This window comes from Atheta coriaria, unplaced genomic scaffold (genome assembly GCF_025399875.1).
Source record: "Atheta coriaria isolate IRGN ID8LTWV9N9 unplaced genomic scaffold, Caltech_Dcor_3.1 hic_scaffold_6_pilon, whole genome shotgun sequence".
Lineage (NCBI taxonomy): Eukaryota > Metazoa > Arthropoda > Insecta > Coleoptera > Staphylinidae > Dalotia > Dalotia coriaria.
The window spans coordinates 1,969,417-1,984,076 of NW_027045448.1; the positions used below are offsets into that span (position 1 = coordinate 1,969,417).

General features: G+C 35.1%; 1 protein-coding gene and 3 long non-coding RNA genes across 4 annotated transcripts in view; all 4 read right to left on the reverse strand.

Annotated features, from left to right (window-relative positions):
* The window catches only part of rst (irregular chiasm C-roughest), a 223,593-nt gene that overhangs the window by 180,314 nt on the left and 28,619 nt on the right, over positions 1-14,660 (reverse strand). The window lies entirely within an intron of this gene.
* On the reverse strand, positions 3,768-4,499 carry LOC135794717 (uncharacterized). Its single transcript, XR_010548938.1, has 3 exons — positions 4,369-4,499; positions 4,142-4,309; positions 3,768-4,081 (listed from the first exon to the last, which is right to left on the reverse strand). It is a non-coding gene; the product is annotated as an uncharacterized lncRNA (long non-coding RNA).
* On the reverse strand, positions 6,226-6,804 carry LOC135794744 (uncharacterized). Its single transcript, XR_010548947.1, has 3 exons — positions 6,730-6,804; positions 6,506-6,673; positions 6,226-6,452 (listed from the first exon to the last, which is right to left on the reverse strand). It is a non-coding gene; the product is annotated as an uncharacterized lncRNA (long non-coding RNA).
* Positions 7,706-8,481, reverse strand: LOC135794790 (uncharacterized). Its single transcript, XR_010548948.1, has 3 exons — positions 8,280-8,481; positions 8,056-8,223; positions 7,706-7,912 (listed from the first exon to the last, which is right to left on the reverse strand). It is a non-coding gene; the product is annotated as an uncharacterized lncRNA (long non-coding RNA).

Sequence of the window (14,660 nt, forward strand, 5' to 3'; positions counted from 1 at the left end):
GGCGTAGTATCTCTGAAGTTGTGTAAAGTTATGTGTTTGGCGTTGTAATAAACGTCCGGAGAACGAACGATTTTCCAGCGAGTTCAAGAAGAATTTCTTCCGCTCACTGGCCGACTCTTCTGGTCGTTTTCGTCTCTTTTCGCAAAGATTCTCAAAAGACTTCAAGGGATGCAACTGGCGCTAGATTGATCTGAAGGAATTCAGGATGAAATTCACGTAACGCACCGAACGGCGGCCAGCGGACGAAGCAAAGAGCGCAACAACAGAAGAGGCGCACGAAGTGAGTGTAACGAAGATAAATTGGCCGCCGACGAACCGATTGTAGCAAGAAGTAGAAGTAAAGTTGACGACCAGGACAAGCGTTCCGCCGTTTCTCGACCAGCGGTGTGTAAGTGTTCCTTTTTGATCTTCCATATTTATTCAAAGCGAGTGCAAACGTTCTGCTCGTCTTTGGAAAGGCTTGCGCGCAATTTGCCGAGCTGACCAAGAATTTCAATTCAATCGACATTGCGAAAATTTGACGCCTTGGTTCGTAAGCTGATTTTAATTTTGGTAACATTCTTGACGTCGATATTTCCCAATTGATTTGTTACGCAACCCACAAATTCCATGGGAGAAATGTTATTATCAAATAACTTAATAAAGAACTCAGTTACGAGCATCTCAGTTCTCAGTTATGAAGGTGCGTTTTTTTTGTTGTGGTTACTGATGTGGAAATGAATATGATAGCAGGAGCCATGTTTTTACGAAGTGAATTAATGCTCTCCTGAGATACAGGTACTGAGAGCGTACTGACCGTAAAACACAAAAACTCATTACAACTTTCTCTAGTTGCGTTAGCCACCCTCGAGAGTGTGCAGTGTTTTTGTCGCGTTCCTTTTGCCCCGCCTAAAAGTATACATGTTCATATATATTTCCTTATTCTCTTCCTGCTGCATTCCTTCAATTTCAACTTGCCTTGTTTCGTTGGCGTTCTCCTCTTGTTCCAACTTTTTTTAAAACTCTAATATAAAAGTTCATTCACTCTTGGTTGTATTTTGTCACCGTTTTTGCATCGTGTTTCCGCATAACTTGTTAGTATTTATTTGATCTTTGAAGAAAAGTATTTCTAGCAGGTCGAGCAAAGTTACTGCCCACGGATGATCGCAGGAAACTACGCAAAAACGAGAAGCCGTAATAAAAGGAGGTGAGTCAAAGAAAATAAGAGAAATAAGGAATGAAGGTTGTAACTTAACAATATTCCCCGAGTCCCGATTGTATCCGCAAAGTTTATACAAGTTCTCTTTTTTGTGCATTGCTTATCTCGGAGTGTCTTTCCTATAATTGCATTATAAAAGTAAGACGGCAACAAGAAGTAAATGAGGTATTGTGGACTGGGATTACAAGATTTATTATAGGGTAAAAACTATTGAAGTTTCCCACGCTTGGAGAATGGATTACTATTACATCTGAGAAAAATATCAAAATACGATTATTTACTCATAGTGCACGATCAAGTCAAATATCAATATCATAAATATTAATTGATGCAAGATATAAATATTTATAAATAATATTTATAAGAATTTTACGAATCGCTGTTTTCATTCGATCGCATGTTTTGCTTATCATGAAGAAGAATTCAAGTGTTTCTTCTAATACATTCTAAGCAAAAACGATTCCGAGCCGTCTAGATTACGGTTTTTTCAAATGCGCCCTGGCATGCCGGAATCGCATTATTGTCTTAATTCATTGCGATGCTTCCAAAATTCTTCCAAACACGTATAAGAACTATAAGCAATAATTATAAGCATCAATCAAAGTTAGCGAATTTTTGCCATTCCGAATAATTCCTGGTATTCTTTCTATTTTTTACACTTTTTTGCTCCTATTGCTGGCCTGTTCTATTGATTTGTACTCACATTATTGAAGTTTAAAGCAAATAAAAAAGACAAATGACCGATATAAAATATTTGTTATCGCTTTGCTGGGGTCCCGCGTTTTATGTAAATAATACGCTGAGCAGTCGTTTTGGTGGTATATGCAGAACGCCTGCGATGCTTTATTGATTCTGTTAGCGATTTATATGTACACCTAATCTATCGATTTGATTTTCAAAATAAGACCATGAGGACGCTCATAAAATCGAAGCAACTCAACGTTTTATGACCCGTCGCGAACGTTACAAAGCAAAGAATCGACACAGTCCTGGGTTGTCGCGGCCCAATTCGTAGACATAAAAAAACGCATAAAATAATACACAAACTCTTTTATATTCACGGGTTTGATGAAGAGCCCTTTACAGCTATGCCGCCACTAGCGCAAACACTTCGAAATTCACTATTCGATTTTGTTTAATTAGGAAATCGTTAAGCTTAATGAACACCGAAAGTCGCTAGATAAACAGCAAAGGGTAAAATTTAACAACTAATCCAAAGATGTATAAAACGTCTGCTCAGTTTATGTGAAAGTATATGTAGTGTTTCTTCCCTCCGCTATGTCGTAAACATTACGCTCAACATCTATAATCGGCATTATGTTAAATTAGATAGTTTATTTGATAACAATTATGTGGGATTACCAATAACACTAAGAAATTAATATGTGAGAACAATGAAAATCTTGTCATACTTTTTGTCTTATCAAAGTTGTTCAATAGACTAAAATGTTTTATCGCTTATTGGAAGGGTTGCGCGTTCATTTCATGATTGTTGTTCTTGTTGGTACTTCCATGCCGAAAGTTAGTTAATCTACGCCTCGAGTGCGCTCGGCCTTCGTGCGTCCATGCAAAAACAAACGCCAGCCCCTGCCTTTTGCTCAGGTTGTTAAAAACGGCGCAAACGACCGCCGCACATGTACACCAAGGTAGGCGAGTATATTAGCGATGCTTGTGGGGCCGTGGTGCAGGATAGAAAACGCGGCGGCGGTTTTAAACTTGGTTATCTTCAGATTTATCGGGCGGAGTTTCGACGGGAAAATATTTATGGCTTAATTTACGTTCTTTATTACGATGCGCGACCGACGTTCGCCGCCCTTGTATGACTCAATGATGTACAATCAACATACTTGGTGTTTACACAATCACCCCCGTTAAACAAAAACAAGATTATTATAGCGTATAAGAATGCTGTAACATCAAAACAATATTTTTTGTTTGTGTGTTAAAATAATTATATCTTGCATATATAATATTTTAGTTATTTATACGTGGAAAATCTGTGCAAAATGAATTTTACGCACCTCCCCAACTGCGGAAAGCCTTTTATCCACTTAGCTTCAAACGTCGGATGGCGTAAGTTTGTTTATTGGGTGGATGATGCCGAGGGATGTTAGTACCTTGTACATGTGAAATTTAATTAGGTATTATGTATCTTCAGCTGGGCGCTTTACCTTCACCTTGCGTATTCGCGTCTGGTTTTATGCGCGCGCCCATCATCGGATTGTGTTTGTTTGCCCCGTGCTATGTAAAGAGAGAAAACCAAGCACGTTGTCGGCGCACTGTAAAATGGGGAAAATATAGCGATGCCGAAGTGCGTTAGTAAAACGCTCGTTAACAAGTTGGTGCTTTGTAATGCAAGAAATCATCGTTTAATCGTTGGAGCGCGAAGAAAGGAAAATTGAGCCATAAAACGAATTATTTTCCGGAAATTTATATATTCACAGTGCAAATCACTAATAAAAAATGTTGAGATAACTACAAATACACAACTTTTAAATTAGATAACAGAAAATTGAAGTGTTAACATATGAATATTTATTTTAATCCAACTTTATCAAATTATGTTTTCTTATTATTCACCACATCAGCATAGAAGCTTAATCCTAAAATTTCTTTTTTATCCAAATTTAAAACGAACCTCAATCGATAAGTACCAGCAGGCACATTTGGCGGAAAATTGTCAGCGCGAAAACTTTGATTATAACTGACATAACGTATTGGGTACAGTGGACAGTCCGTCACCGCAGTACCATTAGTATACTGCAATTCCAAAACGTGATAACAATGTCTTCTTATCAATTCACAATAATGCAACTCAAACTGCAGCAATTTTAGCCGATATTCATTGCTAACACGTCGATAAACGCTTATGCTCACAATAGCCTAGTAAATAATAAATATTAGATAATATATGCATTATAAATATATAGATGTAAAGCAAACTTTGTCTGAATTCTCCAAAGTACGTCTAAGATGATGTGTATAGTTGAATCCAAAGTCGATGCGATTTATTTTAAACGATTTGAATTCCACTTCACGAAATACTTCAGTATCAAAACTATCCAATTCAGCTCGGTCTAACTTGACATAGTACGATGTTTGTTTACCCCACTAAAATATAAAATAAGTTATAAACTTCTAATTCATTTTTATTTAAAAAATATATTTACTTCTACTCCTTTTATCTGATTATACAACATGAAATAAAGTATTAAATTCGTAAAAACAAACATGTTTGAACTGCTTGAAAGGACGTTATGGAATAGTAGAAAAATATTTCCTTTTGAATGTAGTTGATGCATTTCCAATACTTTTCATTTCAATGTAATTGCAATTATTGGTACCCAACTGCGATAGGTATCTTTAGCAATTAAATAAGAATTAAAAATAGAAATACATACATTTCCTGCAATATATAAATATAATGTATAAATAATAACTAAAAACTGTGGAAAGTTGGAAGTAGATAAATATTAATGTTAAAAACAGAAATGTTTTGTTTGATGTAATGGGTAGTATGCATATTTTTTCGTACCCTCGCCTAAGGTGGTAGTCCTGCATACAATTACATGATTTTTGTAAGTGTATCTTTATTTGCACTATAAACTACAATCTGGTAAAAACGCTATTTTTTAAACAGCAAATATACAAGAAGATTTAGTTTGATGTGAGTAAGACATTACTAAATGTGTAGTAATTAACAGTCAAACCTATTACATCATGTTTTTCACTTTGTGACTTATCTGCGATTTTTGACCACCTTCAATTTTTCTTCAATTTTTTTAAAAACAAAATATATTAAATTTTATTAACAATGATTTGAATTCACTTTAACCAATTATTAAAATGCCCAAGGTGATAAACTTAATTTTGCCTCATTAAATTTTCTTGTTAACTAATTCTCCAGAACCACTAAATGCTAGTATCTGTTTTTGATTTAATAAAAATGCCAAGCGCAATTTATATGCACCAGGTGGAATATTTGGCGGAAAATTCTCATCGTGAATGCGCTGATTATAAGATACATATTTGCCCGGATATAATGGGCAATCTGTAACATTTTTCCCATCTACATCCTGAAAACTCACAATGCCGTAAAATTGTTTTTTAAACAATTCGCATAGTGACATGTCAATTTGTAATAGTTTTAATCGATATTGATTATTAACACGTCGCAGTACTTTTATCTGAACCATAGGCTGCAAATTAATCAATTAATTAAGTTACCTTAATATTAGATAGTTTTATTATTTAATGAATCACAAACTCTCATTCACCTTATCAGATTTGTCAATTTTGCGTTTAAGGTGTTGAGTGAAATTTACTGCAAATTCTTTGCGATTTATCTTAAACGATTTGAGTGTAACATTGTAATAGGTAGAATTATCAAAATCTTCCAGTTCCGCTCGTTCGAATTTTACATTGTAAGTTGTCTGTTTGGCCCACTAAACAAACAAAATAAACACACAATGAAACAAAGTAAAATAAATATATACCCAGCGCATATTATTTACCTCCAAACCTTTAATTGAAATAATAACAACAGTAAATATAATAATAATTGATAAATTACACATTATTATTTTTTCTGGAAATGTATAATTTTTTATTAGAACTTCACATTGTACTTGACTGGAACCAGCACTAGTAAAATATTTTGATACTTTGAATAATTTGATGGATCCGTAATTTTAAAGTCATTATTATAATTATCAAAGTTTGGCCCAATAACATTTGCAACAATTAAATAAATATTAAAAATATTATCTGATTTATAACGCCAAATTTGCTGGTAATATCAAGCTAATGATCATCAAAATCCAGTGAATACATATATTATCGTAATAAATATTAAAAACATTATTTACTTTATAGCAAGCTACTAGTTACAAAAATGGAGCAAATGTACTTATATATACTTATTGCACTAAGTTTAATTTTTTTTATTTACAACTTCGCCAAAACCACTTATTACCATTATTTCTTTGTTCGCCAGTTTTAGCAAAAATCGTAATTTATATGAACCAACCGGAATATTTGGTGGCAATTGGTCAGCGCGAATTTCTTGATTGAAAATTCCATATTTAATTGGAAGAAGTGGACATTCCTGGACCAAGGTCCCATTGTTAAATCGCAAGTCAAAGGCATGGTAAAAATTCCGCTTCAGCAAATCACAGAAAAGCATATTGAACTGGAGTAGTTTAAGTCGGTATTCATTGCTTACAAAACGTATTACATCTATTTGAACCATAAGCTAAAATCAGTATAGTAATATATTGATACATAAACACATATAATTGCAACAACTTTATCAGGTTTTTCAAATGAACGCTTAAGATGTTCGGTGAAGTTAAACGCAAAATTCTTGCGATTTATTTTAAACGATGTTACTGTCACTTCATGGTAGATTGATCTATCAAAACCATCTAATTGTGCTCGTTCAAATATTATATCATACGTAGTTTGCTTGCCCCACTACAAATAGATAAATTTTCAATGTATAACTGATATGTTCATCACGTTGTCTTTACCTCTAGACTATTAATAAGAATTAAACACATCAAAAATATTAGTATTGTAAACTTTGCCATTGTCTTGCACATACATTCTATTATTCATAGAAGATTTGTTTTTATACCTACACTTATTTTATTGCAAAAAATGCAATTATTTTCAAATGTAGATCAGTATCAGTGTAGCCATTTAAGTCGATATTATAAACCTATTGCATTTCCTGTATAAAAGTTTATAATATAAACCATTTGTTTCATTGTCATGGGACACTAATAATAAATGTAAAGCACCATAATTAAACCATATAGGTAGATACAATCTGCAATACTTAATACTTAAATACATATTACACTTGGTTATAGTTTAGTGAGACATTTAGATTTGCATCTGAGAATATTTTTGATTTTGTTAATCTTACGTCAAATAAATATTATTAGTATTATTGTTAAAACATTGGCTACTCAAAATTTTATTCCATTGTTATTTTGCAAGAAATAATATGTGATTTGCTCTCAGCGGCGTAGCGTGCCTTGTCGGGGCCCCGTATAAAATTTTTTTTGGAGGCCCTTATATGGAGGTAAATATTTTTCCTTACACACTTTGGGGGCCCCCGTGGCCCGGGGGCCCCGTATAATTGATACGGCAAATACGGCGGTAGCTACGCCCCTGTTTGCTCTGTTTCTGCGGAAGTAATGTTTTAAATGTTTTTTATGTGAATAAAGTAGGGTAAAGTAAATGTAAAAGTAATTTTTATTTTATTTATAATGTTTCATATTTCGTTTTGTTACTTATTAACTTACAAGTTCTTGTTCTTAATTTATATTTTTAACTCGTATTGCTTAGTAAGACATACAAAGCGTTTAGTTCCAATATTTAATCCCAAGCTTTATTATTTATAACACTACCATACACACTCAATGCTAAAATCTCATTTTTTTCTAACGTAATTATAAATCGTAGTCTATAAGAACCAGCAGGCACATTAGCAGGTAAATTATCGTCCCGAAATTGTTGATTGTTGCTTATATAACGGATTGGTTGGAGAGGACATGATGTGACTTCTGTGCCATTCAAAAACTGCAATTCCATTACGTTGAAAAACCTTCGTTTGATCATTTCACAATAATGAAATTCCAAATGCACAAGGTTCAGTCGGTATTCATTACTCACACTACGTAATACTCTTATATGCACCGAAACCTACAGGATATAAATAATATATTAATATTACTATAAAGGTTCGAAAAACAATCAATGCTGTTTTATCAACCACCGTGGGAATAAACTAGACTTGATAACTTATGACAGTGCAATATTAATTGCTTTTCATAAAATTGAAAAACCTTATCTGTCCAATTGTAAGAACGTTTCAGATGTTGGGTGTAGTTGAAAGCGAAGTTTTTGCGATTTATTTTGAACGACTTGAATTCTACCAGATGATAATATTGGCGATCATAATTATCCAAATTTACTCTTTCAAGTTTTACCGAATAAGTTGTTTGTTTTTTCCACTAAAATGTTTATAAGATTAAATTAATCAAGAAACTCATATTAGTATCATATTTACTTCAATACATTTTATTTCAAACATACTGATTATAATAAACAAAATTAGTTTTGTTAAATAAAGCATTATGAAAATTTTGCAGTTAGAACATTGAAACTTTGTTTTATAGGGCACATTTAAACAACTAAGTTTGAAATTACAGCTAATATGAATTTCCTGCTTGATGTCTCAATTTAAAATGACCTATTATTATGTTGTTATTTTATCTCGATGTCAGTAATATAATAATACGGGTTTAGATAAATAAAATCTACATTGCAATCTGTACCTATGTTGTTAACCGAAATGTAAAAGTTAGTTTAAAGTTGCTTTTATCATTTGCCACTCTACCTACTTTACGAGGGTAATTTAATTAATGATGTTTGTCATACATTAAAGATATATAATAGTATATATTTTAGATTACATTATTATAACAAGAAATATTGTGGGTCTTTTGGAAAAACATATACATATTCCTGACACTTATTAAAGTTAAACGAGTATTGAAATGCTTTCGTTGTCATTTTAAAGCGTAACCCAAATCAAACTTTTCTAATGAATAGCAAGCGAAATGTACTCGTAAATGTTTACAAATATGGTAAAATATTAAAGGGTAACTCTGCAGAAAACCTGCAACAGGGCAAATACCCTCTCGGTAACTATGCAGATGCATTTATATGAAATGCGAATATGCAATTCGGTCCTTAGCTTAATTGGGTGGATGGCGAAAACTCCAATTAGCAGACATCTAAACGTCCAACAGCTGTCTTCGGTTGTGCCTCTCTAGTGAGTTCATGCAGCATTTTGCTCTTTAGATATCCGTTCAATATTTGACTCGCGCAGTCATTAACCAACATATGTATATATCAACATTTTGAAACTACAATCTTTTATTTGTTACTACCCATATTCTTAAATAATTTATAGATCCAATCAGAAAAAATAATTTGTTAAAATATAGTAATGGAATTTTCTCTAAATTTTAATTTCGTTTCCACTCGACGTTCACGTGCGATTTTAAATATATTCCATACCAATCTACAAATAAAACTATAAAAGTAAAACGCTGCCAAGGGTAGTTGAAGTTGAAACTGAAGAAGTCGCTGTGCAATCAGGCAAAAGCTGGATTTACTTTGCCATTATCTGAATTCGAACCGGAGTAACGTAAGGAGAAGCTGTGCTCACCAACGATGCGCACTGCTTTCCTCATCTTCGCACGTTTGCTATTCTTCAGTTTTCTTTAGTTTCGGCGTTAGGTGTAAGCTAAAAACTCAGCGCGCTGGTTCAGAAGATAGCGACTATACTTATAATCTACTTGGCGTTCCAAACAACTATTCTATTTTGACTCAAATTTTAAGAAACATGAATTAATTCAGCACGTACATTTTGTGCACTTTGACTTTACCTATTTACTTGATTAACAAATTAATTCATATTGTTTAATATTGTTGTTTTCCCATAGTAGCTGTTTAATTTCGCGTAGCGCAGAGACTGTAGAAGGCGATGAGCCGATGGAAAGCGAAATGCTATGGAATTTGCAGGCCCTAATTGCCTGATAAGAATGCCTTACTCGTACAAAACACGCGGAAACGCGGAAAACCCTAATTCGGGGCCCCGGCGTGTTGCCGCCTTTGCCACCCTCACCATCGCTGCCGCCGCAGGTCGTTCGGCATGCGCGGTTGCCCCTTTTCTTTCTTATGGCGTATTATACATTTACATCTTCCTGAAAATACGAAATGTTTTACCTTACGCGTACCCTATATATCCACCCTACTACCTAATTCTACCACAAATACAATACAACCCCTTTTTTCACACTTTTATTTATGTTTTATTTGTTTCCACCCAATCTGTAGCTAAATTCCATTTTATTCTTTTTGTAATTTATTTTTTCATTATTCGCTACGTATAAAGTATTAGAACGGAAATATTCCGTAGTTTGTTGTAAAACAATGAAAATATGGCATCTTACATTAGCATATTATTTTATAGAATACGATACAACGCCCAGTATAATATATGCAGAACAAAAATGTCAAGAAATTGGAACAATGTCGCTACAACAAAAAATGTGCCGCGCTCGGCGCCTCAATTCCCATAGGTAAATATCGGCGTGCATTCGAATTTTCGGGTTATGTAAATCGAGCAAGAAAAGTCGCACACAATAGCGCGCGGGGTCCAATCTGGCAACCGACGAAAATATGCAAGAAATGAGGCAAGGAGAAAACACACGTGCAACACCCACTCTTCGCCACCACGCGACAAGCCCACCAAAACTCAAACACTCGCAATATCTGTCAAACTATTCGCAAAATTCATAGAGAAACATAACTAAAATCGACGCGTGGTATCGAAATATTCTAGTCGTTCGTAGACATCTACAATAAAAATCGGAAATCGTAGAAAAATATCACGAAATGGCGGAATGAATAAAGCAGAAAATTTCGTGAACAAATACGAGCGAGAAATGGCGGAATAGGTAAGGGAAAACACACAGATTGAAGTAGTAAAACGAGTGGAAATATGGAAGAATGAAAGGTAAGAAAAATGCTGCGACGCGTGACAAATACAAAGCTCAATGGAAAAACGTCAGAAGCGATTTGTTACCCGCGAATATTATTCATTGGATTTTTTCATTTGTTTGCCTGCTTCGGTATTCATCAACAACCCTCGCCACACAATAGCGCCGCCATTCTGCGTCACAGTTCTCACCATTTTGAACAACATTGCATTTTTTAAATCACAAAACTCGCAATAATTTTCAATAATTTCAGGAATTCTCGATTTCAGTGCATGACTTTGATTGACCGCAACGACTGAAACAAACTTCATTTTCATGTTAAACCATGCGCTCAGTGTACGAGCATTGAAAATGTCCTTTTGCATTCATGTAAGGTCTATTGTTTAGGGTCAATCTACTTTCTCATGTAAGCTTTCAGGCTAGCTTCGTGAAACAAACGATGGCTCGTTTTATAAGGTGTGCAAGGGGTGGTCAATGTGCGCATTACTCCAAACGTTCAGACACATTTTATAAATTTGGGTTCACGTCGGTTCACGCAGGTCGATCATGCAGCGATCCATAGCTTTGCACGTGTGTGGATTCCCATTCAATCATTCACACCAAGGCCTTGGATTGCTGCTGTATATTTTGCCGCATGGTCCACTTGATTCGCACATATTTATTCATCGATTGTCACCCTTTCAAATTAAATTTATGTACACAATGGAAATTTACTCTGAATTTCAAATTTTCTAGATAATTAATTTGAAACGTATTTTTTTTTTATTTTTAAAGAAAGGGTTAGGCAACATTTTAGATTAGGTTTTGATCTTGTATCAAGTAAACTATAAGATAATGTTTTCGTTTTCGTTAACCGTTAATAGCATTACGTCCACAATCAAACCCGCATTGAACCTCGACGAATTCACATTCGCCGGCAGCTTGCTGCACACCTCCGCCTCCATGTTCAACACTCATGGCAACGCTAACGTTAACATAATCAGTTCACATTGCAGAGGCTTTAGCAACGCTCGTGCATTGTGGCATATTAAATGCCCATACATCCACAGTCAATATGAAGGGTACGTGCTCAGTACGCGTAATATAATCGCATCGTTTCGATCCACATTCCGCATTTCCACACCAGCGCCGACATCAGCAGTGCTTTGGGACATGCGCGGGCTCAATGGCGCATTCGATTAATATTCAATATTAATCTCCGTATCGGTTACCTGGCCGCGGACGATACGCTCGCGCCAATCGACGCTGTTCACGTAACAGACGGTGAAGCTTTAATGTTGCAGCCGGGCGAGAATCGTAAAGAGACAGCAACTGAGAGTTGCAAGCACGGCGGGCGCTAGACGTATAACGATATAATTAATATAAACATAATTATAGCGGCACCTCGGTTCGCCGCACTGCTGCAAACTTCGAGATAGAAATTAAATTTACAAATATTTAAGCCATCTTGGCACAAGATATTAGAATATTAGTAATGTAATTATGTTAAAAAATAAATAAAAAGAGTGAATGTATTGTTAAGAGCTATTTTATTTGAATTATTTTCGAAGTAAATTTGGGAAAGTTCATAGTTTCGAATTCGAAGCACATGCTCAAGGTAAGCTTTCCTGTCTGGAGGGTCGGCGCGGTGGGCCTTAATGAAAGGGTTAAAAGATAATGTTTGCCTTTCATTAAACATTTATGGCCAGCGCTGAAGTCTGGTTACTTGATTCACGACCGGCTTCCTCCTCCTGACATGCCCGTGTGCCCTTATTTAATGTACATTTATAACACGGTTATCGATGTATATCCGAACCAAGCGTTTTATGAGCGGTTATCGGCGTATTGGTTCTGCATACGTGTCCATCTGGCAGTAGCAGCAGCAACATGTGGGAACGTGATGCTCATTTTGCTTCTCGCTCTTGTTAGTGCTGCTGCGATTACATGACTGAAGAAGGAAATTCATCGATTTGTTATGGATAACTATCAGCGCTCTAAGCGCGACGCAATTCAAGTAATTTATGATTAATGGTCCTCAATCACAAGAGGCATAAACGCGAACGACTGAAAGTATTCTACATGGGATTAATCTAGCTGCAGATATACTAAATTAATCATCTTGGTTTTAATTTAATTAAAGATTGGAAAAAATAAAGTTGATTAAGAAGATTACAACATTAAACCACAATTAAAAGCAAAAATATTGTATAATCAAGCAGTTGAAGTTAAAAACTGAAAATGTGAGTATGAACTTATTTGAATGTAATTCTTACAAACAAAATCACATCATTATATACATTATCCCTGTAAAAGTAGCCAGAATTCTGTGGAAAATGCGACGCCTGATCTGATTCATAGCAGGGCTTGGCGACGTAAGTACGTTACGATGGTACATTCATGTGAGCGCGTCTCCAAATTTATACCGCGCAAGATATAAGCTTTTGGGGTAATGAATTTCGCAGATATGTTTTACAATGCCATAAAAGTCACGACAAACTTATGTCACAGCGTTCACTCCTCGGAGTTCCATACGATGCCGCTTTCGTAGATAGGTTTATTTAGAAACCAAACCACCTTGCGAGTATGGTTATGTCTTAAGGCTCTTAAATTTGGTGTTTGTCACTGCCTGTCTACAAAAATTGCAATTTCGTTCATATATTCATATATTGTGTATACTTACAGACACAAATTGTATTATACCGATTGAAATCAACATTTTTTGTTTGTAATTTTATCTTAAACGTTCCAGTTAACAGCTATGAAACTTAATCTACAGAAGTACGACTTGGTAGTGGTGCACAAGTCGAGCATAACGGCACACTAAGATGTGGAATTAATAGAGATGGATGATTTGGCATTAGTTTTGTTTGTGATGCGCCCCGCAGCGTCTTCCCTCTTTTCGTTGTCAATTGCGAGCCAGCCAGGAAAGACCATAGAATGGGGGTAAAATAAGACGATGTGCAGCAAATTTAATAGTTGTCGGAAAGGAAAACCCACGCAGCGTACTGCTTCGCATTGCAATCACTAATGGATCAAATTTATTATCATTATATTCCCGAGAAAGATGTTTAAGTATCAACAACCTCATCTGAAAATATGAAAAAAATATGAAGCAATACTTTTAAATAAACCAAGAAATTGCAGATTTTTTTACTTTCTATTCTTTTCTGAACTTGGGCTTTGCTTATAAAGTTGGCAACATTGTTTGATGTTTTTTTGCCGGATAGCTGCATTCATTAGCTACTTAGAAAGGACGAAACAAATTAACAAAGGCTCAGTCTGCGTGTCTGCGCTGATGTTGCATTATTAAACGCAATGCAAATGAAGTTCAAATTCGTTGAACTCTGCTGGTAGGTATGCTCAAAGCAACCTTTCTAACTGAAGCGATAGCCGTAACAGTAACTACTTGCATGTTTCAAGTGTTACGAACCAGTGGAATTTCGGATAGAACTGCGAATGCGTTTTATTCCTTGTGCGAAGCAATTGCATGATTGGAGCTTCCGTTCTTCCGCATGCTTTTGACGTTGTAAGTAATGTACTGTATGCTATATTTAGACTTATTTTCTGTTTCCGATTTTTTCACACAAATAAATAAAGTATTACATAATTTTGTGGATTTTAATTCACTGATTGTGAAATTATCTGTATACGCTTTGTTCCGTTTTTATCATTTAAATTCATTCGTGCTAAAGTGGTCGGCGTTCTGTATATGCATCTAGTACCGGAGTGAAACGTTCAATTGTTTTAATTTATTTCCATTTATTTAAATGCAGAAGCAATCGCCAGCCACGTCGTATTGTGCCGTGAAAAGCGTCGTGCTATAAATTTTATCGCGAAGGAATTAACCCAGATTTTTTGTTCTCCCCTCCAACTTTGCCACTTTTGCGTTTTTGTAATCG